The following is a 24,758-nucleotide window of genomic DNA, read 5'->3' on the forward strand; positions in this document are numbered from 1 at the left end:
TTGGCTAAAAGGCCTTCTGTATGTTAATGTTACATACAATTTCATAACGGTATAGATAGTGCTCATTTGTACCAAGTATCAACATGGCCTCAATCGTTTTTCCTTTGAAGCCATTCTACTGTACATTTGGTGCCCATGCATAGCCACTAATAAGTGCAGGTATTTTAGCCAAATATTTCTATACAGAACAAAGCTGTGAAGTGATCTGTGTGGTCTATGGTTAGGCACATACTACTATTCATTAACCACACCAACCTTATACAGGCACCATTCCTTTTTAGACAGACACCCAATTTAGTTCTACACATGTATATGTATGCCCTATGTTTTATATATAATTAAAATTATATATAAAAATATAAAATTAAAATGTAAAGTGGTGGGAATGCACTTAGTTGGTCACTCATTGCAACCACATGTTAATTTTATTACATCCAAGAAATTAGCTACCCATTACACTGGTATGCCTATATGTAAAACACTGACAAATGGGAGGATTTATTCCTAAAGATTCATTTAGTGAGCTTTAACAAAGAATAGACAAAAGGCAGACAGTGATTTTAATCAGTACAAGCTTTTATTATTTTTTTTATAAATAATTTTCTTCATAAATGACTGCATCATAGATCAGGTGTCTTATCTTGCTTGTTACCTGGTGGGGAGAAAAAGAAAAACAACTGAATTGATGAGGAAAGTGGACACCAGTAAATAAACACTCACCAGAACCAAAGTGGATCTTGCAAATCTACATGTGCTTGATATACTTTGTCTATTAACCAACTCCATACAATTAAAGCAAAAGTTCAAGCATTTTGCAATTGTGAGGTGTTCAGAAAACCGAAGATCACCACTGAACAATCTGCCGGTAATTCCAGCTCATTTTCAGTTTGGGTTTCATCATAACACCAGATAAATTCTGAATAAAAAGCTCACCTGCCCCAAGTGAATTTAGCCTTGAGGTTAAGTGGCTGCAACATCCAGTACTCCTGACTCAGGTCTCCTAAATAAAGGGGAAAAAAAGTCAATAAAAATTGTGCTCTGCAATATTTATCTCCACACGGAATTGCACATACAAAAGTATATAATTCAGAAAAAGAACGAGTCAGTAAATCGTCTAAGGCTAGATTAAGATACTCCAATCAAGTTGTGCTTTGATTTTATATACTCAGAGGCAAAGTGTGAGGTGTTCAGAAAACCGAAGATCACCACTGAACAATCTGCCGGTAATTCCAGCTCATTTTCAGTTTGGGTTTCATCATAACACCAGGTAATAAATTCTAAATATTTATTTATTTAAAATGTTTTACACCACATTTAGTGGTTATATTCACAGCAGGAGGGGTAGAAAATTTTAAGTCTATATTCTTGTCAAACGTTCCTTTAGTGTGCTGTTTTAAATACGGAATAAAAAGCTCACCTGCCCCAAGTGAATTTAGCCTTGAGGTTGAGTGGCTGCAACATTCAGTACTCCTGACTCTGGTCTCCTTAATAAAGGGGAAAAAAACAGTCAATAAAAATTGTGCTCTGCAATATTTTTCTCTAGTGAATTGCACCTACAATAGTACATCATTCAGAAAAAGAACTAGTCAGTGAACCATTTAATGCATAAATTAAGACACGCCAAAGTTGTGCATTGATTTTATATACTCAGAGGCAAAGTGTGAGGTGTTCAGAAAACCGAAGATCACCACTGAACAATCTGCCGGTAATTCCAGCTCATTTTCAGTTTGGGTTTCATCATAACACCAGGTAATAAATTCTGAATAGGAAATTTCAAAATCAGTCTGTATTCTTGTCAAACGTTGTTTTAATGTGTTTTAAATTCTGAATAAAAAGCTCACCTGCCCCACATGAATGTAGCCTTGAAGTTAAGTGGCTGCATCATCCTGCACTCTTGACTTTGGTCTCCTTAAAGGGAAATAAAAACACGGTCAATAAAAATTGTCCTCTGCAATATTTCTCTACACTGAATTGCACATACAAAAGTATATAAAACAGAAAAAGAACTAGTCAGTGAACCATTTAATGCATAGATTAAGACAGTTAATCAAGTTGTGCTTTGATTTTATATACTCAGAGGCAAAGTGTGAGGTGTTCAGAAAACCGAAGATCACCACTGAACAATCTGCCGGTAATTCCAGCTCATTTTCAGTTTGGGTTTCATCATAACACCAGGCAATAAATTCTGAATATTTATTTACTTAAATGTTTTACGCCACATTTACACAGTGGTTATATTCTCGGCAGGATGGGTAGGAAATTTCAAAATCAGTCTGTATTCTTGTCAAACGTTGTTTTAAATTCTGAATAAAAAGCTCACCTGCCCCACATGAATGTAGCCTTGAAGTTAAGTGGCTGCATCATCCTGCACTCTTGACTTTGGTCTCCTTAAAGGGAAATAAAAACAGTCAATAAAAATTGTCCTCTGCAATATTTCTCTACACTGAATTGCACATACAATAGTATATAAAACAGAAAAAGAACTAGTTAGTAAACCATTTAATGCAAAGATTAAGACACACCAATCAAGTTGTGCATTGATTTTATATACTCAGAGGCAAAGTGTGAGGTGTTCAGAAAACCGAATATCACCACTGAACAATCTGCCGGTAATTCCAGCTCATTTTCAGTTTGGGTTTCATCATAACACCAGGTAATAAATTCTGAATATTTATTTACTTAAATGTTTTATGCCACATTTACACAGTGGTTATATTCCCGGTAGTAGGAGTAAGGCATTTTAAAATGTCTGTATTCTTGTCAAGCGTTGTTTTAGTGCGTTTTAAATTCTGAATAAAAAGCTCACCTGCCCCACATGAATGTAGCCTTGAAGTTAAGTGGCTGCATCATCCTGCACTCTTTACTCTGGTCTCCCTAATAAAGGGAAATAAAAACACGGTCAATAAAAATTGTGCTCTGCAATATTTCTCTACACTGAATTGCACCTACAATAGTATATAAAACAGAAAAAGAACTAGTCAGTGAACCATTTAATGCATAGATTAAGACAGTTAATCAAGTTGTGCTTTGATTTTATATACTCAGAGGCAAAGTGTGAGGTGTTCAGAAAACCGAAGATCACCACTGAACAATCTGCCGGTAATTCCAGCTCATTTTCAGTTTGGGTTTCATCATAACACCAGATCAAATAATAAAAAAAAAAGCTTACCTGCTTTCTTTGTTGACAAATTCAACTTTGGGCTTCTGCACCTGCGATGGTCAACCTACAACAAAATAATAAAAATTAAAAATTAAACAGTTGAACACAGCATTACACCCACCTGTATTCTTTACTCAGGTCTCTCAGATTAAGAATAAACAAACTCGTCAGTTATCGCATAAGACGGCACTTCCTATTCAGGTTTTCATCATGGAAACCAGAACAATTTTACTGAGGGCCTTATACCTTCTATAAACAAGTCTCACCTGGTCCTTACACGGTGTGCGCGGAGCGTGGTGCATCCATTAGCCACATACGTTTTCAGTTACCAGTTTAATCCTGCAACAAAAAAAATATATCCATCAAATAAACTTTACCGGATTCCATTTACCACCAAATAGTTAGTATTTTCTTCAATTAAAGAAACCGTATACGGTTTTGTTTTTATTACTTTTTTGATATATTTTTTTTTATTATTGTTGAACATATACTGTATATATACAGTATATGTTCAACAATAATAAAAAAAATATATCAAAAAAGTAATAAAAACAAAACCAGAGGAATTATAAATAATTTAAGGAACCTTGTTCCAATAGCATCACATATCAAATAAAAAGACAATAAAATAAAGTCCTGCGTTATCTTTATTTAAATCTAAAGTGCTTTAAGACAGTTAATTTTTACATAATTTCTTGTTTAAAAAGGAGCTCAAGGAATTTACTGTTTGCAAATATGTATAATAGTTATTTTAAATACAATAACTTACCCCATTGTGCTAAAACAGCTTTCTGGCCATGCGCAGCCACGTGCTTCTTTTTCCCTTCCGAGGAGCAACCATTTACCCGGGCTCTCATAAAAGAGGCCAGTGATTAACAAAACATACTGCTTAGGAGTTACTGCGACAAATTAACCAATTATTCACGTTATAGCATTTTTCTGATCGGATGAAGACATTACTGCCCCGTCATCAGCAGAGCAACAGGGAGGGAAAGACTGAAACTGCCCCGCTGTTTGAAATATATTCGAGCGGTTTGATGACGTCATACGCAAGTTGCGTGCTACTCTCAGGACACATGCGCAGTCTACGTCTAACGTGGCCACACCTTTATGGCAAACCATCGGAGCCAAAACGCATTAGAATCGTTATGGTCCTACCGCTTTTTTGCAACAGCCGTGGCTCAACAAACCGTGCAGCAGTGGGGAGCCGTGTATTTCACACCTAGGCCTTCAGTGGAGTATTGCCTGAATAAATTCACCTCTTAATAACATCATTATGGCTATAGAAACCATTAATATGATGCTGAAATGTAGTATAACGAGTCGTTGCCTCACAGATAACTCAAGTAGCCAGAATAATGGCATTACTAAAGCAACAAACCCACATAGCACAATTCAACAAGTGTCCTTCCACTGCAGCCACAGCTGCGACACACATCAAAACGCATCAATAATAACGTAATAAAATGACAATATTATTTAAAAAAAGACAATAAAATGCATTTTACCCACCAAAACTCCTGATTATTTGTACACAAAATCCATACTCCTTTCTTTCCTTAAGAAAAGTTCAATTACCCTGTTGTATAGAGTATCCGTGCGCTGAAGTTTTAACAATAGGTCCTTTTCTATTGCCATCAATGCTAATGCTGAAAGTCGAGCCTGTCCTGTTGTATTTCTGGCATATGTTTTAATTCGCTTTAGAGCTGAGAATGTCCGCATTCCCAGCAATACAATTTGCAATGCGTCTCGGAGCCGTTGAGCCTCAATTGAAAGTGGCGAACAAATCCTTTTCCCTGTTGTGACAGGCATGATAACTTCGGGGTTGCCCGTCCTTTCTTAACGATGTCCAGCTTTTCTTGAAAAGTCCGTCTTGAAAATGGGTTTGTAAGTAAATCTGGGACCAAATCAATTTCTTCTCCCCCTTCAGCCATTGTGGGTTGATAAAATCTGACACTTTATGTTCTTTAGCCATCCAATCAGAGGACTGAAAATGCCAACGTAATTGCACGCCTGCTAGATGGCCTTGGCAAGGCCAACTCAAAATGTGATTGGTTAAAGTATCAATTTCATTGCCATTTATTTTAGGCTAGAGGCGCCCTCACTACTGATTTTGAAGGCCTTAAGGCAGATTTCTTTGACCCTGGCAACACATGATGACTGAAATATGATCGCTCTAGTATAAATATGTACGACTGGAAGCAGCGCAACCAAGAGAAAATCTATGAATGAAAGAAAACAGTTGGAATTAATTTATGAATATTCATGGAAAATATATTAAAACATAAGTCAGTGATTCTGACAGTGTTTAGGTCAGCAGAGAAGGCCTTGCTGGCCCTCACGGTCCACCACTGCCGTGCAGTATATAGTGTTTTAGTCTGTTCTAAACTGCCAACACAGCTTATTTTTAGAAGGTTCTTCTGGTGCATCTTTGGTCTCCCTCTCTTCATCCTCTATCTGTTTTTGTCTATTTTTTTCCCATATCAAGAAAACCTCTCTCATCTGTAAACACTGTTATGCTAATGCTATGCTCCCGAGCTGTACTTAATCTGCACAGCGCTCCATAGCGCTTTTAGCGGCAAACAATATTATATGATTTGCTGCCTTTTGAAGCCTACAGCTGTTGTATTAACTATATGCTATGGTATGCCGGAACTGTATATGAAAAATTCATACTGTAGGAAAAATTAAAAACGGCATACCGAATGTACCATCATACCCCCCAGCCCTATGGCATACCGTTGGAGCCAAAACTTTTTAGATACTGTTGCCCAGATATGTAAAAATATTACGTGTAGACAGTAAAAATTAATGTGTATTCACATCTTGGCATCGTACAGAACACTGTGTACGTCATAATGAAGCAGCAGCGCGTGCTGGAGGCCTCACTTCACGTTACGTCTGATCAGAGAGAGAGAGAGAGAGAGAGAGAGAGAGAGAGAGAGCGAGAGAGAGAGAGAGAGAGTAATAGTACAGTAGATTATGCAATAACAGATTTAGACCCTTTCTCTCTCAGTGCATTTACTGTTAAACCTCTAACCCCTCTGTCTGATCACAGCCAAATTACTGTGTTCATCAAAAAGACAGAAACTAACCCCACCACACACACACAGCCCAGTAAGCTGTACAGCATCCCCAAATCCTACAGATGGGCCGAGAACAGCGCAGAGGAGTTCCAGAAAGCAATTAGCAGCACAGAAATCCAAATTAGCTTAGACAACTTTCTGGACACTGCGTACATTCACAGTAAAGAAGGAGTAAATCAGGCAGTTAAAAATATTAATCAGATCTTTAAAAATACAGCAAATAAAGCTCAATTAAAAATTAAATCTAAATCAAAACCTAAATCTACAAAAGATGACAGCTGGTTCGACAAAGATTGTCAAATGTTAAGAACAGAACTCCGTAAAATATCAAACCAAAAACACAGAGACCCAAACAACAGTAACACACGACTTCTTTACTGTGAAACCCTCAAACAATATAAACGTACACTCAGAACCAAAAAAGCTCAGTACACCCAAAAACAACTAACAATTATTGAACAATCAACACACATCAATTCTGGGACAATTGGAAAAAATTAGAACATAGAGAACAGGAAGAATTGGCCATTCAGGATGGGGATATCTGGACAACCCATTTCCAATCACTCTTTAAAAATGTAGAATTAGATTCAAATCCTGAACAAATTCAAATTATTAGTAAGTTAGAGGAACTGGAACGGGCTGTTAAAAACCACCAGAATCCTCTAGACTCTCTCATTACTGAGCAGGAACTTAAAGACAACATAAAAAAACTAAAAACAAAGAAATCATCAGGACCTGACGGGATCCTGAATGAAATGATCAAACACAGCAGCTCCAAATTTCACCTGGCGATGTTAAAAGTCTTTAACCTGGTTCTGAGTGTCGGTTCCTTCCCTGAAATCTGGAATCAAGGTCTCATAACACCCATCTACAAAAGTGGAGATAAATTCGACCCTAATAATTACCGGGGCATCTGTGTGAGCAGTAACCTGGGGAAGTTATTCTGTAGTATAATTAACTCACGATTATTACACTTCCTTACCCAACACAACGTCCTGAGTAAAAGTCAGATTGGTTTTCTACCAAATTACCGCACTACCGATCATATTTACACCCTACACACCCTGATCGAAAAATATGTAGTTCAAAATAACTCAACTTCTGGAACCATCTAAATGAGAGCGACCCCCAATCTTATCATTATAAAGCCCTGAAACACCAAGAGCTGAGCAAACATACCAATCCCCTCATCCAACTGGTCCTGAGTCACTACACCCATACACCACTAACACACACAGATACACCACTAACACACACAGACACCCTAATAACACACACAAACACATTACTAACACACGCCGCCACACCACTAACACACACTAACACAATAAAGACTCAGGAACAGAAGAAATCTGCAAACCCAATTAGAATAAACCAAATTACACAAAAACTCCGAACTAAATATCTGAATTATTGGGAAACTGAAACTAAAACTCAAAGTAAAATGCAGTGTTATTTGACCCTAAACAGACACTACAGTGCAGCAGATTATCTGAGCGCAGTATCCGACTTTAAATTAAGAAACACCCTGACGAGGTACAGACTGAGCGCACACGACCTGGCCGTGGAGACGGGACGACACACCCGGTCCTGGCTGCCCCGGGAGGAGAGGTTGTGTCAGCACTGCACTCTCAGTACAGTAGAGACGGAGCTGCACTTCCTCACCCGGTGTACCAAGTACCACCACGTCCGCTCCCAATTCTTCCCTAAATTTAATAACATCATCCCCAACTTCACCTCCCTCCCAGACCCCGACAAACTGCCCCACCTACTGGGGGAACACAGAGAGAGCTGCACACTAGCAGCACTCTATACTCACACCTGCCACCAGGTGAGGGACAGTGGGTGACCATGTCTCATACACATACACACACACATACACACACACACACACACACACACACACAAACTGATCGTTTTTCTACCTCATTAATGTAAATATTATACTTTTTATTGTTATTATTTTGCACTGTTTTTATTAATATTTTATTCTATTCTATATTTTTTGCACATGTAACTATTCTGTATATTTTTGTTCTTTCTTATTTTTATTGTTTATATTTCCCTGTAACTTGCTTTGGCAATACGAATGTCCTTATTTGTCATGCCAATAAAGCTTCTTTTGAGTTTGAGTTTGAGTTGAGAGAGAGAGAGAGAGAGAGAGAGAGAGAGAGCGCTAACGTGTTAACCGGTGATAATATCATCATTTATCAGCACATATCGCGGTAAGTTCCAGGCACACCAGCGCCGAAGTTCTGAATTTTTCGGGTCGAAACACGGCGTTGCCACCGGTCGGCTGGGCGTCATTTAGCGGGCATAATTGGCAGTGTCAGAGTCAGAGTCAGAGAGGTTTTATTGTCATTTCAGCTACATACAAGTACATATTGAAACGAAACAGCGTTCCTCTAGGATCACGGTGTAACACGGTACAAAAAGTGCAAGACAATACAAAACAGTGCAAATACAACAATAATACAAAAAATCCTATAATAAATAACTACAAAAGATATTCCTTATTATCCCTAATCTAAACAAGTAATTAGAACACAGGACTAAAGACAAGTGTTAGTACATGATGGTGAATAGATGGTGCCTGCCGGAGACACGGTTCTGTTAGGGCGGGACAACCGGATTATGTGGGTGGGGTCTTCAAACGCTGTGTAAGGACCCTGATTGGCGGATAGAGAGGCACCTGTGCAGAGTGCATATAGCTGGAAAAGGATTCGGCTAAGGGCTGCGAGCGGTTGGAGGAGGCGTGAGCAGCAATATACCCTCCTCACCTGTAATCAGGGACTCCCAGCAGCGGAAGACAAATTCACTACACTAAACTGGGGAAAAAATGCATTAAAAATGGGGGGAAATAATTTCTTTTAATCACCTACATTTTACAAAAGAGAAATCTTGGCTTACATAAACACAGTATTGTTTCTTAATCGATTTTCTTGTTGTTCTTGTTTCCTTTTTGCATATACAGTATAAAAGTACACATACATATACATTGTATGTGGATGCAATTGATCCGGAGACTGTTTGGTAAGCGCACCAAAGTCCGTTCTTTTACTGTGAGTACAACTTTTTTTCTTGTTTATATTTGACCTACCATTTAAAACCACCCACTATAATTACTTTAATTATAATGCTAATTGTGTTTCTAATACTGTAAAGAAGGAGGAGGTGAAAGAGAATGGGACAAATGATTTGAAGTTGGAGGAATTTGCAGAGGAGAATAAAGAACAGGAGCACCTGCAGGCAGAAATGAAAACTTCTCAGAAGACATTGGAAGACAGCCACGAAATCCTGCTGTCACTGGACATGATCTTCAAAAAGCATGCAGAGTGCTCTGAAAATCTTTTGAGGGAGATGGAAACACTGACGGATGCTATTAAGGTTTGCAAACACTTTATAAAACAGCATACAGTGATCTAATGTCCCTTCAACCTGTACTGTACACTGTATATAAACATTTCCTAATTCTTAATGAATAATGTATATTTATTTCATCTTTGTCTTAAAACCTACAGAAAACAAAAATGGCTGAGATGAAAGTCAGTCAGGCCCAGTTCACACCAGTTCCAGGATCTTTCTCTCCATCATCCTCTTCTTTTAGCTCTGCTGGGATCCGGCTTCCACCTATAAAAGAGCTCCAGTATTCCTCTGTGGGCTCCAGTTTGCACACTGTTGATGAAAAGTCATCCCAATGCTCCTCCTTCAAGTTAGCATGGGCTGAAAATGAAAGCATTAACAACAACATGGAAGAGACCTTTCTGACTGGCAATGAGATAAATGAAACTGAGCTGCAAACTGTCTATGAGATCTCCACAGAACAAGAAACAAAAACGAGCCAAAACGAGCCACTTGATGGAAATATGCGCCACTTGGACATGGAGTTTCATGCCGAAATAGATAAATGGTCCAAGTATGAAAAGGAGGAGAGGCTGAAACTAAAACTTGAGATGGCTGAGGCAAATCAGAGAAGACAGAAGGAAACTAAAGACCTGAAATTGAAAATAAAATTTCTGGAAAAGGAGGCCAAACGTGAGAAGCAGGAGATAAAAAAGAAGCTGAAGGATCTAGAAAAGGACGTAAAGAATGAAAAAGCAGTGCTTCTCCTTAAGCTGAAAGAGCTAAAAAAGAAACTGAAGATGGAGAAAAAGGAGGAGTGTAATGAGGAAAAGATGGAACAGCACAGGCAGGATGATGAGAAAGTGGATGACGTGCAAAACAAAAATGTCAGAAAAATATTTTAAAATGTTGGATTTAGGAGTTGTAAGGCAGTGTAACGTAAGTTTACCACATACAAGCACAACACAAATGAGCTGGTAGGTATAGTCAGTTTTTCTGACTGAGGTGAGATCTAATGCAACTTTTACTGACACCTGCTTAACCTTTTACTAATAGTTATTGTTTGTGTTTTTATAGGAAACGCCTTGAAGATTGACCGGCAGACATTCAGCCAGATTCAGACATGCACTGATAATCTTCAATAAAAGCAATGCATTAAAAAAGTCACACAATTGTCTTTTTTTATTTACCAACTTCTTTAACCTTTGCACCACAGACTGAACCGAGGGGGCAAAATCAGTTTTCAGCATTATATCTTTACATAGATGGTATGTGGATCGAATTTGTGGGGTCAGGGCTGTATAGAAAATGTATTCTAAAGGTTTTGGGCACCTGTCATTTCAGGGGTGTAAGAAGTAAATTTCAAATAGATCTTGCCATCATATATTCACTATGATGAAGGCGCGGTTTTGGAATGAACACTTTTTGTACTTGATATATAACTAGGGCCCTACTGAATTCATGGGGAAATTTAATTAAATTCAATGACATTAAATTACACTCATAAATTGAATAATAAAATAAATGCCTACACACACAGCCTAGCCTACGATTGCAAAATGAATTGCCATAGGAATGCTAGGACCACCGTATAGTGCAAATTAACTAGTAAACGTGAGACGCCTGAACATTATGCGAATGAAAAAACGTTAAAATGCTAAACACAAACCTTACAGTTTGAATTTTACAGCAAACTGCAAATTACACAGGAAATGGCTCATTTCAGGGTCCATGATGTGATTTTTACAGCTGTGATTTGGGTATGGCCTTATAAATAACATTTTTAAATGATCTTATGAAACAGCAGGACCTGTAAAAATGAAACAGTCTAAAAGTGATCATTTTTTAAAAGGTATAAAATGATGCGCTGATCATGTAAGAAATAGGCAATGGACACAGAGGGTAGGTCATGGTCACAATGTTGTGGTTATGAAACCAGTATGTATCTTTGCATTCAAATCACATATGGCAACATGGGCAGGTATGTCATGGTGCATTGACACTGCATTGCAAGCCATGTAAAGCATCTCATTAATATGGAATACCATACGTTAAACCTTTTGTCATGGTCCTTTAATGACATGCAGATATATTCCAGTATGAGTTTTCTGATTGGTTGTATACGGTGGCTTTTGTTTGTTTTGTAAATGTTATCGTGTTTTGACTCAGCGGGCCACCGTAGTTCTGTATACTGAAGAAGTCACTCGGATTGAAACGTATTTCTACAACAAATTGTGTCCAGATGAACTGATTCAACTTTGTGGATTTGTGTACCTGGATTATTGAGCATGCATCAACAGATACACAGTGTTCTGTTCACCGCCGCTTTTACCTGCTGCACTTACTTACTGAGTCCACACTATGTATTTACACACAGCACTACATTTACTTTTACTTACTGAGTCCACACACACACAGTACTACATTTACTTTTACTCCATATCACTGTAAATATTATGGTACTATAAATCCCTTTTACAAAAAAAGTTGGGACATTTTGTAAGATGCAGTAAAGTGAAAAATCTGTGATTTGTTTTCTTTTTTATTTAAAGAAACAGTTTACAGTAAACACAACAGTTCACTTAATATATATGAACATATTACCAAAAATATGCTTTAACATCAATACAACAATAAACAGTATATATGTTCAACAACAATAAAAAACTATATATATACTATACCAAATAAATTACGAATCATAAGGAATCTTGTTCCAATATCACATATGAAACAAAAAGTTAATAAAATACAAACCTCAATAGAAATGCGTTATCTTTTTAGCATTTTTGATTTTATGAATATAATATTTAGCTAATGATATAAATAGGTTAATTATATAAGATTCAATTAGCTAATAGAGAGGGTTATTAAATATATACAAAACATATTGGCTTTATATTGAAATTAACCATTTTTTCTCCTCAAATCCCAAAACACATCCACCCAAAAGAAAAAAATATAGACACAATCAAAGAATAAATGAGTAATCTACTCACTAAGGCTTTTACAAAAGACACACCTATCGGGCATTAACTGTGTAACATGAAGTATTTTTAAAATTACATCTCTTATTTTTTTATTAATGAAGAATTTGTAAGATAAAGTTCAAACTAAATGTCATTTTTATTATCTCTAGGTATGTGAGAAATAGTCCTCAAACAAAAAGGTTCCTAATGTATTGGTTATTAATTTTTTATGCATTATATTAATACCTTTAATATAAATATTTAGATCTAAGGACAACATGTTATTGGGATTATGAAAATTACCTTTAAGCAGGGAAAAACTTATTTGTTATAGCATTACAAGAAAGAAGATTAGCAATTTTATCAAGTATATGGTGGATAAAAATGAGATTCTTTTCAAATAAAAATTAAACGAAAATTGTTTTTATTTTGTTTTCGTCTTTTACCCTTTATTTAAAGAAAATGTTTCCAATCTTTTCACTGATCATCTTCGTTGCATTTTGTAAACATATTTAGAAATTTGACCCCTGCAACACACTCCAAAAAAAGTTGGGACAGAGGCTAAATAAGTGTGAAAAGTTAAAAGACAACAATGGGAAGTGGCTCACCACTGTATTCCAAACTTTCTGAGAGACTTTCAGTCAGTTCAAAACAACATTTATCAGTGCACGACTGAAAATATTTTAGGTCTTATCTTTTGGAGAAATCTCAGACATACTGCTATGAGTGCAACATCTTTCCTGTGGAAGTCCATGATTATTTCTACAAGACAATACCAGGCCTTAGTTTGTATAATTCATACACACAGAGTGCCTGAGCTTGACTGGCCTAGCTGCAGTCCAGATCTGTCTCTTACTGAAAATGTATGATGAATCATGAAGTCGCGAATCATACAACGGCAACCACTGACGGTTAGGCAGCTGAAGTCTCATATAAAGCAACAATGAAGAAAAAATACACTTTTGAAAAAGGTTTAAAATTAAGAAGTCACATATTACCATTTTAAGTACAAACATAAAACATGTTACATTACAGACAATGGTCATTCAAAGTAATAAAACAAAAAATAAAAATAGCCTAATAATAATAAAGGCAGGAAACACCCCATGTCAGTTCATCACAGGGCATAATATTTAAGTTATAATTTTTGATTAATAAGTACAGTACATGTGTCATTTAACATGTGAGATATCCAGATTCCAGTAGATGGCAGCAGATTTCTGTTTTTCTTCAGTGCGGCTTTGACCGACAGTGGGTTTACATAGAGGACACATTGTCCTGCAACATTTCAAGCTTTCCCTGACCCTAACATATCTGATCCAGACCATGATGAACTTGATCATTAGTTCATTAGCAGAGACCCTTTTTTAAAAACATTGAGAAACCATGCCTGGAGCACTGTTCCCCCCTGGAGTAGACAGCCTGCAAATATCACACCAAGGACAAATGTTGAATGCTTAAAGAGAACATTTCTTTGAATAGGTCAGTCAGGGTCCAGAACAATTCAACCAGCAGCTACTAGAAAAGTTATTGTGTAACAACATAGTGTACTTTTTTTCCCAGAATGAAAAACGAATAATTAAAAGTTTGTTTGAGAGTGTTTGTCTACTATTTGAACATTTATAAAGATTGAATTAACTTAGCTAATAACTGCAAAGTGTTCACAATTTTTTTTTCCATTAACTATCGATCACTACTGTTGTATCTGCTAGAATAATAGAATAATAATATTTATAAATGTATTCTGATCAACATGACACCTGTTAGGCAGCCATAAAGCAATCAGTCAACATGTCAGCTTTCCAAGAACTGTTTGGATGGTTGTCATTAAAATGGGGAGAGCAGTGTTACCTCTATATTGTACTCTAGTATAAGTAGTGAACTAGCTTTTGGAAGGTCGATGGTTTAGGCCCTTCTACTGTCAGGTTGCCACTGTTGGACCTTTGAGCAAAGCTTTTAACTTACAAATGCTGGGATTGTAATCAGTCAAAACTGTAATTTGCTTTAAATAAAAGCATCCACCAAGTGTCAAATTTTTTTTGAGAAAAAGAGACTCTTTTTTACCCTTTCTTAGTCTTGAATGTTGTGCTCTCACTGTAAACTTTACAGTATTTTCACTTCTAGATAAAATAGCAATAGTCTTGATTTTTCTCATTTTGTAGAGAGTTTGGCTTTTGTGACATTCCTAATGACTGGATATCGCAGTATATCTTGGCCAGTCAGCCTTGTTAAATTAGCCTCATTATTCTCATAGTAGTAGTCTCTGGTGTGAAAATGTGGACCACATTGATTTACCTTTGCCAGGAGCTCTGACACAACTCCATATTTTGACAGACCCTGGCTTTTGGACTTGTTGCCGATGACATGTTTTCACTGTGTGATGGTCCATCCCAGATGCCAACAAACTCTTAGAAGTTAACGCCAGTTCTGGACAAGTTTAACAGTAAAGTTTTAAGTGTCATTTGTAAACGTAACTCCGTACTGTAGTGCCTGACAAAGGTTTGCCAAAGTAATCCCTTGCCCTGTGGTTATATCAGCTAGATTAGATTCAACTTTGTTGTCATTGTGCAGAGTAAACAAGTACAAAGCCAACTAAATGCAGCTATTGTTGAATGATAGTTTTTGATACAGTGTCCTCTGAGGTATCGGAGATTATGGGCATTAAATGTGCATTTGTGCATTAAAATTCCTCCAGATTCCTTGAATTGTTTAATGATATTCTGCACTGTAAGGCAAATCCCATCCAATCTTTCTTTGAGGAACATGTATTTAGGTGTTTTTTTTATTACTGGTCCTAAACTGTCCCTGTCCCAACTTTTTTGAAATGTGATGAAGGCCTGAAATGCAGGAATGGATGTATATACATGTACAGTGTATCACAAAAGTAAGTACACCCCTCACATTTCTGCAGATATTTAAGTATATCTTTTCATGGGACAACACTGACAAAATGACACTTTGACACAATGAAAAGTAGTCTGTGTGCAGCTTATATAACAGTGTAAATTTATTCTTCCCTCAAAATAACTCAATATACAGCCATTAATGTCTAAACCACCGGCAACAAAAGTGAGTACACCCCTTAGTGAAAGTTCCTGAAGTGTCAATATTTTGTGTGGCCACCATTATTTCCCAGAACTGCCTTAACTCTCTTGGGCATGGAGTTTACCAGAGCTTCACAGGTTGCCACTGGAATGCTTTTCCACTCCTCCATGACGACATCACGGAGCTGGCGGATATTCGAGACTTCTAGCTCCTCCACCTTCCACTTGAGGATGCCCCAAAGATGTTCTATTGGGTTTAGGTCTGGAGACATGCTTGGCCAGTCCATCACCTTTACCCTCAGCCTCTTCAATAAAGCAGACAGAGGTCTTAGAGGTGTGTTTAAGGTCATTATCATGCTGGAACACTGCCCTGCGACCCAGTTTCCGGAGGGAGGGGATCATGCTCTGCTTCAGTATTTCACAGTACATATTGGAGTTCATGTGTCCCTCAATTAAATGTAACTCCCCAACACCTGCTGCACTCATGCAGCCCCAGACCATGGCATTCCCATCACCATGCTTGACTGTAGGCATGACACACTTATCTTTGTACTCCTCACCTGATTGCCGCCACACATGCTTGAGACCATCTGAACCAAACAAATTAATCTTGGTCTCATCAGACCATAGGACATGGTTCCAGTAATCCATGTCCCTTGTTGACATGTCTTCAGCAAACTGTTTGCGGGCTTTCTTGTGTAGAGACTTCAGAAGAGGCTTCCTTCTGGGGTGACAGCCATGCAGACCAATTTGATGTAGTGTGCAGCTTATGGTCTGAGCACTGACAGGCTGACCCCCCACCTTTTCAATCTCTGCAGCAATGCTGACAGCACTCCTGCGCCTATCTTTCAAAGACAGCAGTTGGATGTGACGCTGAGCACGTGCACTCAGCTTCTTTGGACGACCAAGGCGAGGTCTGTTCTGAGTGGACCCTGCTCTAAAACGCTGGATGATCTTGGCCACTGTGCTGCAGCTCAGTTTCAGGGTGTTGGCAATCTTCTTGTAGCCTTGGAAATCTTCATGTAGCGCAACAATTCGTCTTTTAAGATCCTCAGAGAGTTCTTTGCCATGAGGTGCCATGTTGGAACTTTCAGTGACCAGTATGAGAGAGTGTGAGAGCTGTACTACTAAATTGAACACACCTGCTCCCTATGCACACCTGAGACCTAGCAACACTAACAAATCACATGACATTTTGGAGGGAAAATGACACGCAGTGCTCAATTTGGACATTTAGGGGTGTAGTCTCTTAGGGGTGTACTCACTTTTGTTGCCGGTGGTTTAGACATTAATGGCTGTATATTGAGTTATTTTGAGGGAAGAATAAATTTACACTGTTATATAAGCTGCACACAGACTACTTTTCATTGTGTCAAAGTGTCATTTTGTCAGTGTTGTCCCATGAAAAGATATACTTAAATATCTGCAGAAATGTGAGGGGTGTACTCACTTTTGTGATACACTGTATATGTATATTAATATCGTCTGCATACTGTTCCAGCATTTTCTGATTTGGGTTTGTACTTTACGTTTTGAGAATATATGGCAGGTCAAAGTTTTTTTTCTATTCCTGAGTATTTATAAGGTCATAAGATTGAATTTCTAAGTTTTACAGAATCTCAAGTTAATTCTGTTGATTGTCCCCAGCATTGTGCTGCCCTCATTGTGTTCATGTTTGTTCTACAGTGTTCATTGCATGCATTTGTCGATCCTGAGGCCTTTTGATTTATGGGGTTGCAGTGTTAGCATGCCTCTCTTGTCCCTGTAACTGTCCATGGCAGCTGAACTGAATGAGTGTTGGATTTCTGGTGATTTGAGTACGAGTGGCAAGTTCGGGTTTCATTAGCACACTGCCTGAGCATGACCCCCACCCCCTTTTTTTAAAGGGAGATGCATTAAAGAGATAAGAAAGGGTGAGAGTATAATGCTACAAGAGAGGTCTATGAATTCAACCCTGTGGGCAGGTATCAATGACAGGTGCAACTGTTTAGCCCTAGCGACAAAACAGTGTAAAATGCTTCATCCTTCAAATTATCATCATTGTCTGTGTGTTTCTTTTATTGTAACAGGTGTTTTTTTTTTTTTTTTTTGGAAATGTGTTTAATGCATCTATTACCACAGTAAATCACCTGACATTTGTTATTTGAGTCACTGGCTATAATTTACTTCAGTGGGGAAAATGTGCCAAACCAGGATGGCATTGTTAATTAACCATATTTACACCCACACAGTGATTGGTTAGTAAAGATATTTACTGGATAGCTAACACCTCCTACACCTCCTTCAAACCATGAATGACACTATTTCACCAAAAGTATGCAAACACCTAACCATAAGCTTGTTGGAAATCCATTCTTGTTGGAAAACCATCTTAACATAAAGTTGGCCATCTTTTAAGGGGTGTCTGAGAATTTGTGCCCATTCTGTCAATGGAACATTTGTGCTGTGAGGAGATGTTGATTGTTTGAGATTAATTTTTATTTGCTTAGGCAAAAACCTAAGATTTAACTGACAAGATCACAACCAAAGCTTTAGCAGTCCTACCTTTGTGTGACCTTACATTCAATGCCAAAGTTGCTGTACTCATGTGGCAGCTGGGTATTTGTTCAAAGTAGCACCTTATTGCCCCCTCATGGCAGGGAGCACTTATGGACCATCAGATTGCTTGGCTTCAGCCACCAACCCCCCAAATACCCCCTCCTCCAACAAACAGACGCACACACACACACACACACACACACACACACACATCTTGTTGCATCTCAGCTGCTAAAGCTGATGAAACATCCTCTCAGTTGCTGAATGAGCAAGGCGAGAGGTTAATGAGTAGTTGGACCAGCTTGAAACAGTCTACAGCATAGAGGACTCTAATTAGAACAGCGAGTTAAACAACATAGTCAGTCAACACTAATCTAAAATGCATTTATCAATTCAGAGGAGGCATGGCATCAGTCAATGTAATGTTGAAAATAATTTCTCTTGTTTTTTTCCTTATTTCAAAGTTTTGCCTTTGCCAAAGTTCTACATTGCTTGAACAATAGATATCTCTTCTCTGTTTGGTCAAACCTGTTGAATGGGTGTTATTGGTAATGCTTTTTCTCTGAGAATTTGCTTTCTCAAAACTGCACACAACATACTTGTACCAATCTGATTTGCTTACTTGTACCAAGTCAGTCTGCTTAAGCCCAGGGGAGGGCATGCTTGCTGTGCATGTGTTTTGGCTACACGTTTGTGTGTGTATATGTGTGTATGGCTTTAGAGGCGGGAAGGTATTTTGTTTGTGTATGGTGTATGTGTATAAGAGGTGACCTACAGAGCAGAGGGATTTGGACAGGTGGGTTATGTTGGTCAGAAATAATGGTGCTAATCTAGTGTGTGCAAATGGAGACCTAAGCCTTTTGCATTCTGTCAACAGCAATCGTCGGAGACCCTTTTGACACCTCATACACACACACACACACACACACGCACACACACACACACACACACACACAAATTACACAAAATAGATAACAAACAAACTTTGCTTTGATTTTAGAGCAATTATTAGAACCTTTGACCATTGTTGTACATGTTGGATTTTGTCTCTCTAAAGGCTTTTAAAAACAATTTGCTCTGTTTAGTGTGGAATATTTTGATTGACCTGCACAGGACCCTGACTTCAACCCTATCCAATACCTTTAGGGTGAACTGGAAACTGTCCGCCTGCCAAACCATATCACATCAGTGCCCAACCTCATATGCTCTTGTGGCTAAGTGGAAGTGGATCCCTGCAGATGATCCAAAATCAAGCGGAAAGTCTTTCCATAAAATTTAAAGCTATGTAAAGGGGACCAACTTAACCTTAATGCCCATGGATTTAAATGTGATTTTTAAGTGTCAAATGTTTGGCCATTAGTGTAGGTCCCTTCCTCTCCACTAGAAATAACAGTGTTGTACAGCAAGCTGTGAGCCTGTATGAACTCTGAATTTAGTGGGGGTTGCCATGGCCTTTAACACATTACAGCTATTATACTGGTTCAGCAGCTGGGTCTGATAAGTGGTGGGAAAATTACATAGAAAGTGATGATCCTTTCTGAAAAAAAGTGCAGATGGATGAATAGATAAGAAATGAAAAAAGTGTCATTATAGGACTTAAATGGCAGCCAATTAGCACTTCAGTTGTACCTTACCTGCTAAAATGCTTGCTTTAGAAATTATTCTGCAGACTTTTATATATTAGACCTTGAAATACCAATATGAACTCAATTCCATTTACAGTAGTACAATTTTACTTCTATTAATTAAGTAAAAACTTGCACATGTGAGACAAATCCCAAATGTTTTAGAAGATAAAAACTCATATATCACATAACTAACAGAATTATTATTAAGTGCCATGAAGTCAAATTCAGCTTCTTGCGACCACATGAATTGTCCAGATCATTCTGCTTGGCCTAAAAGAATACTATGTACCAAATTAAAGGTCAAATGCAACAACACTACTGGTGGCATAATAATCTGACATCCTATTTGGTATTGTAAGGACACTGTGGAACATGCCAGACTGCTTTCTTTGTTAACAAAATATGGTCATCAGTGACATTGAAAACACAAAATGAAAGTCTTATCATAACAAATATAGCTACACAGTTAAAACGGGTTTATAAAAGACTGGCAACTAACAGTCCTGTGCACTTAGATATGTGAAATTTCAAAGCACAATCATGAAAATTATGTTATTTTGAAATATTGAATGATTTTAGAACAGATTAACAATTTAAACAGTATCTACAGTATCTACATCCACTCTGAAAGAACTGACATAATTTTAAAAGCATGCGTTTTTCATGAGGAACAACACCACCAATAATTTCACATTTATCATCATAGATGTGGTGAAGGTTCTAATTAACTTGGAAAACTCTGTCATAAGTTGATACTGGTGTTCATAACCAACATTAAATGTCACCAAAATATTTAGTTGGTCTAGAGTAGTTTAAAGAAAACAGCTGAAAAGTCTAAATTGAGCTATTAGGCCAGGTCAGCAGTACATGTGGAAGTATGTAGTCTATAGGGTTACATATTTTATACATTAAAAAGTCAGAAAAACTCAAAGAATCAAAAAAGAAATTGTATTCTTTTAATGGTTTGGTCCAGATATGCTTTGGTGTGAAGCATGTCTCGCTTGTTAGGTGAAATGAGCCGGAATGCATTGCAGGCCTGTCTGTTTTCACTGCATTACACACTGACTGATGCAATTATGTAATTGTCTAGCTATTTTCTCCCAATGAGCTGACAGGTGCTGGAATTGTTTTTTCTTCTTTATGCTGTATCACCCACTAAATAAAAGGAGCTGAACAAACTGTCACTGTATGGCTGTATATAAACATGAGCAGGACTCGTATGTCAATTTGAGAAATATTTGTGAGCTATTTGAAGGACACAAACCTGTTTCATGGCTATTTTCTAGCAAGATTGTAGCTGGGACTGTGTTGGTGAATGAGGCTTGCAAAGGAAATGTAATACTGCTGGGCTTCAGAAAGTTATATCCAAGTAAAATTGCATGATGTATTAGTGATTTGGTTTTCTAATATCACATTTTTCTACAGTCTCTGAAATTGTATATAAGATTTAGCTAACATCTATTTATATATTGAACTTTACATAAAATCTAATATTTCTCAAGCATGTGCTAAAGTGCACCTTAACTTGAATATAATTTTTAATAAGTTAAAAAACAATTGTAACATCTCACGTTGCACACATTGCAGGTTATCTTTTATAATATTAACAAATCTTTAAAGAATAACTTTGCATCAGCTTTATGAAAGGTAAACAGGAAACATAAAAATTACCATCAAACCCTATTGCTTTTTTGATCTCATGCTTTATGACACAGCAAGTGGGTTGTCTGAATTACTTAAAGTCACTAAAATATTGGCTAATATTTAAAGAGTATGATTATGTATATCAGGATGTTACATAATCAGATTTGTAATTGTGACACATGCAGGTTTGCATGTTTCAATAGCAGGTATTGGATTGTCCTGATTTTATGAAATGGTAGAAAGGAACTTTTTAATTTGGTTTGTTTTTCAATTTGGTTGTTTATTTAATTTAATAGAACTTGATATTTTTATGTGGGCAAATATGTAGAGATATTTGTATTTCTTAGTAGATCATGTTTTGTTGTTTTCATGATCACCATAAAATACTATCACTGGTATTAGACTGTGTTGTTAAATTTGTCACCATTTTAGCAGGATACTCAAAGACTCCCCAACTGACAGAATAATTTTACCCTTAGGTAAAGCTGAATCAAAGAGTTAACTAACCTTCTCTGAGCTGGCATCTGTAACCCTGAAAATTCCTCTTTCACGGATAATCATACTGAAGTGTGTTGAAGAGCTCCAGCTGATTGACTTGCCGCCACTGATTTTGAAAGACATGCGATTGCTGCCAGAATTATTCCATCTCATCAAAATTGTGTCATATGTTACAATAGAGACTGATTTGAAAAGAGTGAGGTTGAGAGGTGAAGTAGTGTGAGATAAGAGCTGATCCTGGACACTGCATGTAATGGTTTCACAACGGTGATAAAGCAGTGACATTTCACCTGTAGAACGGCCAATAGAAAATAGTTCAAAAAAATGAGAAATTTAGACACTTGGATGTTAAGAATCTTTAATGTTTCTATGAAGAGCTTAGAGAAACCTCAGTAAACTCATGACAGCTTGCTAGATATTCAGAAACATGTCAGAAAAGTAACATCTTAGAAAGAAAATAGGTCCAAATTTGGACTTTTTGAAGATGATGAAATAATGCACACTACAATACATTGTTATTAGGTGATTTTAAGTACCTGACCATGATATTTTACATTTTATATATTAGAGAAAAAATTGGGACACACAGTATCCAAACTTAACATGTAGTTGACCTTCTCTTCTTGCTGCTTTAGACTTTCCATTGTATTCACTTTTCTACAAAGGTTTTCCAATAAATTTCGTAAAATGAAATCAGGAATTCACTTTCATTTAGCGAGAATAAAGCAAAGTTGGGCTGTTGGCCTGCTCACAGTTGTAATTCAAATGTACTGTATTTTAAATGTATTAAATGCTCTGAACAGGTCAGTCAAGTTCTTTTATACCTCACATTTTTCAAGCAAACAGTTTATTAATGGACCACACTTAATGCATGTAAGTATTTTTATACTGAAACACAAAGTTTCCTTTTCCAAACAGTTGTCACTAAATTTTCAACAAAATTCTCTCCTGTGCTATTATGTGTTATTTTTTATCAGTTGGTCAGTTCCATACCATGAAAAAAGCCGGCCTATACTGTTGCGGATGTCATACTGCCAGATGATGAACCATGATTTGTGACTTCTTCAATGATCTGGAGTCCAGTGTTGGTTAATATTTATCATGGTAATCCATTCTACGTACTGTTAATGGAGGTTACACCGTGTACCTTAAAGCAATTATTAACAAAAAAAAAATAATTGGTGGGCTAAAACCAGTATAATAGCCATGACATCTCCAACTAAATATACAATTTTGACATAATTGTCATTGTCATTGAGTAAATGGTTGTCTGTTTGTATTCTGTCTTTACAGCAGGGGCAATTAACCCCCTTTTTGCACAAAGAGTTGATGTAGTCGCAGGTTTTCATATAAACCAAACATTAACTTTCACTTGTTTAAATAAGTGGTATTGGTGTGTAGCTGGTTGGTATTAAAACCTTTGTGAAGAGGATTTGACTAGTTTTAAGACTTTAGAAGTTTAGCAAAACTTCTTTAGACAGTCCTTACATGAAAACCATACATCTGGTGCTAGGACTATCTCTCGTAGGTACAATAAAAAGAAAGATACACTCATGAATGAATTTTGGACTTCTATCTACATGTAAAACTGGAATTGGTTTTTCCCAGTTGCAGGCCCAGAGTTTATAGGAAAGATCATTCCAAACACAGCATGAGATATGAGCCTTCTCAGAATAGTCCTATACAGATTGTTCACTGGTTGTTTTTCTGATCATTTTCAACTCATTTTCCAGCAAATTGCTCCTCTTATCTCAATCATCTTTTGGTCTCCTCTCACTAATTCTCATTGTAACAATCTTTATCACCTCACAAAACATGTCACATCAAAAAAAGTTTTTTTTTCAGTATTTCTTTATTTTCAGTGTGGTAAAACTAATTACATTTGCAGCTGCTGTATGATACAAGCTGACAATCTTCTGCTTCATTTCACTATTTAATCTGGGTAATTACTCCAGCACAAAAACCATTTCTCCCTTTACTAAAGGTTAATCTAGCTTTGTAAATGTGTCTTTTATTCATTCAACCGATTATTTGCATTTAAGTCTCTATAAGCCAATTTAATTACAGGCTTGTTTATTCACAGCAAATTTAAGTGTATACATAGTACAGTATCTCTCATCCATAATCTTTTCTTCTGATTCTCTTTCATCTACATTCACTCATTATTATCTTTTATGTGGGTTTATCTTAATGACCTATTTTGTATTTATGTTTGTCCTTTCTGTATTATTTTTTCTTAAGTTTTAAATATATATAATTATTCTCTTTCCTTCCTCTCTAGTGCTAGCGGCTCACTTGTTTGCTTTTACTGATATGATTCATATTGAGTTTTGAGCATACTAGAGGGTAATTACATTTATTATTTACCATCATGCCTCCAACATTTAAAAAAATGAAATTAGAGACTCTTTTAAAATAGCAAGCCGTAATGCTTTTATTGCTTGTGGGTTAACCTGTGGTTTGATCTGTTAATACTGCTTAACAATATGTGCACTTCGTAATGATATAAAATAATGGCTTCACATTTTGCCCCAAAATAGCTTTTATCATTCAATAACTGCTTTAATTCATTTATTTATTGTTTGTCCACCGCTTTATTCTGGTTAGGGTCATGGTGGGTCTGATTCATTGGGCAAAAAGCAGGAAGCACTCTGGACAGATTGCCAGTCCATCACAGGGCAGACACACACAAACACACATTAACACACAGAATTTATGGGGGCATTAACATTCTTAATATAGAAGCATCATTAGGAAAGCATGTTTACACCATAGGTAGCACCTGTTTCTGTTAAAATGTCTTCATAATTATTGGTTGTCATATGAGTATAAAAACAATTATGGAG

General features: G+C 37.0%; 1 long non-coding RNA gene and 7 other non-coding genes across 8 annotated transcripts; all 8 read right to left on the minus strand.

Annotated features, from left to right (window-relative positions):
- Positions 1-558: 558 nt before the first annotated feature.
- Positions 559-4,161, minus strand: LOC134330545 (uncharacterized). The gene is made up of 9 exons (XR_010015013.1): positions 3,930-4,161; positions 3,427-3,499; positions 3,170-3,224; positions 2,807-2,874; positions 2,321-2,387; positions 1,842-1,908; positions 1,418-1,484; positions 934-1,000; positions 559-652 (listed from the first exon to the last, which is right to left on the minus strand). It is a non-coding gene; the product is annotated as an uncharacterized LOC134330545 (long non-coding RNA).
- LOC134331016 (small nucleolar RNA SNORD65) lies at positions 828-903 on the minus strand. Its single transcript, XR_010015087.1, has one exon. It is a non-coding gene; the product is annotated as a small nucleolar RNA SNORD65 (small nucleolar RNA).
- LOC134331017 (small nucleolar RNA SNORD65) lies at positions 1,186-1,261 on the minus strand. The gene has a single exon (XR_010015088.1). It is a non-coding gene; the product is annotated as a small nucleolar RNA SNORD65 (small nucleolar RNA).
- LOC134331018 (small nucleolar RNA SNORD65) lies at positions 1,668-1,743 on the minus strand. The gene has a single exon (XR_010015089.1). It is a non-coding gene; the product is annotated as a small nucleolar RNA SNORD65 (small nucleolar RNA).
- Positions 2,094-2,169, minus strand: LOC134331019 (small nucleolar RNA SNORD65). Its single transcript, XR_010015090.1, has one exon. It is a non-coding gene; the product is annotated as a small nucleolar RNA SNORD65 (small nucleolar RNA).
- On the minus strand, positions 2,572-2,647 carry LOC134331021 (small nucleolar RNA SNORD65). Its single transcript, XR_010015092.1, has one exon. It is a non-coding gene; the product is annotated as a small nucleolar RNA SNORD65 (small nucleolar RNA).
- On the minus strand, positions 3,062-3,137 carry LOC134331020 (small nucleolar RNA SNORD65). Its single transcript, XR_010015091.1, has one exon. It is a non-coding gene; the product is annotated as a small nucleolar RNA SNORD65 (small nucleolar RNA).
- Positions 3,302-3,376, minus strand: LOC134331009 (small nucleolar RNA SNORD49). Its single transcript, XR_010015080.1, has one exon. It is a non-coding gene; the product is annotated as a small nucleolar RNA SNORD49 (small nucleolar RNA).
- Positions 4,162-24,758: the final 20,597 nt, after the last annotated feature.

The sequence above is a fragment of the Trichomycterus rosablanca genome, chromosome 16, assembly GCF_030014385.1.
Source record: "Trichomycterus rosablanca isolate fTriRos1 chromosome 16, fTriRos1.hap1, whole genome shotgun sequence".
In the NCBI taxonomy this organism is placed as follows: domain Eukaryota; kingdom Metazoa; phylum Chordata; class Actinopteri; order Siluriformes; family Trichomycteridae; genus Trichomycterus; species Trichomycterus rosablanca.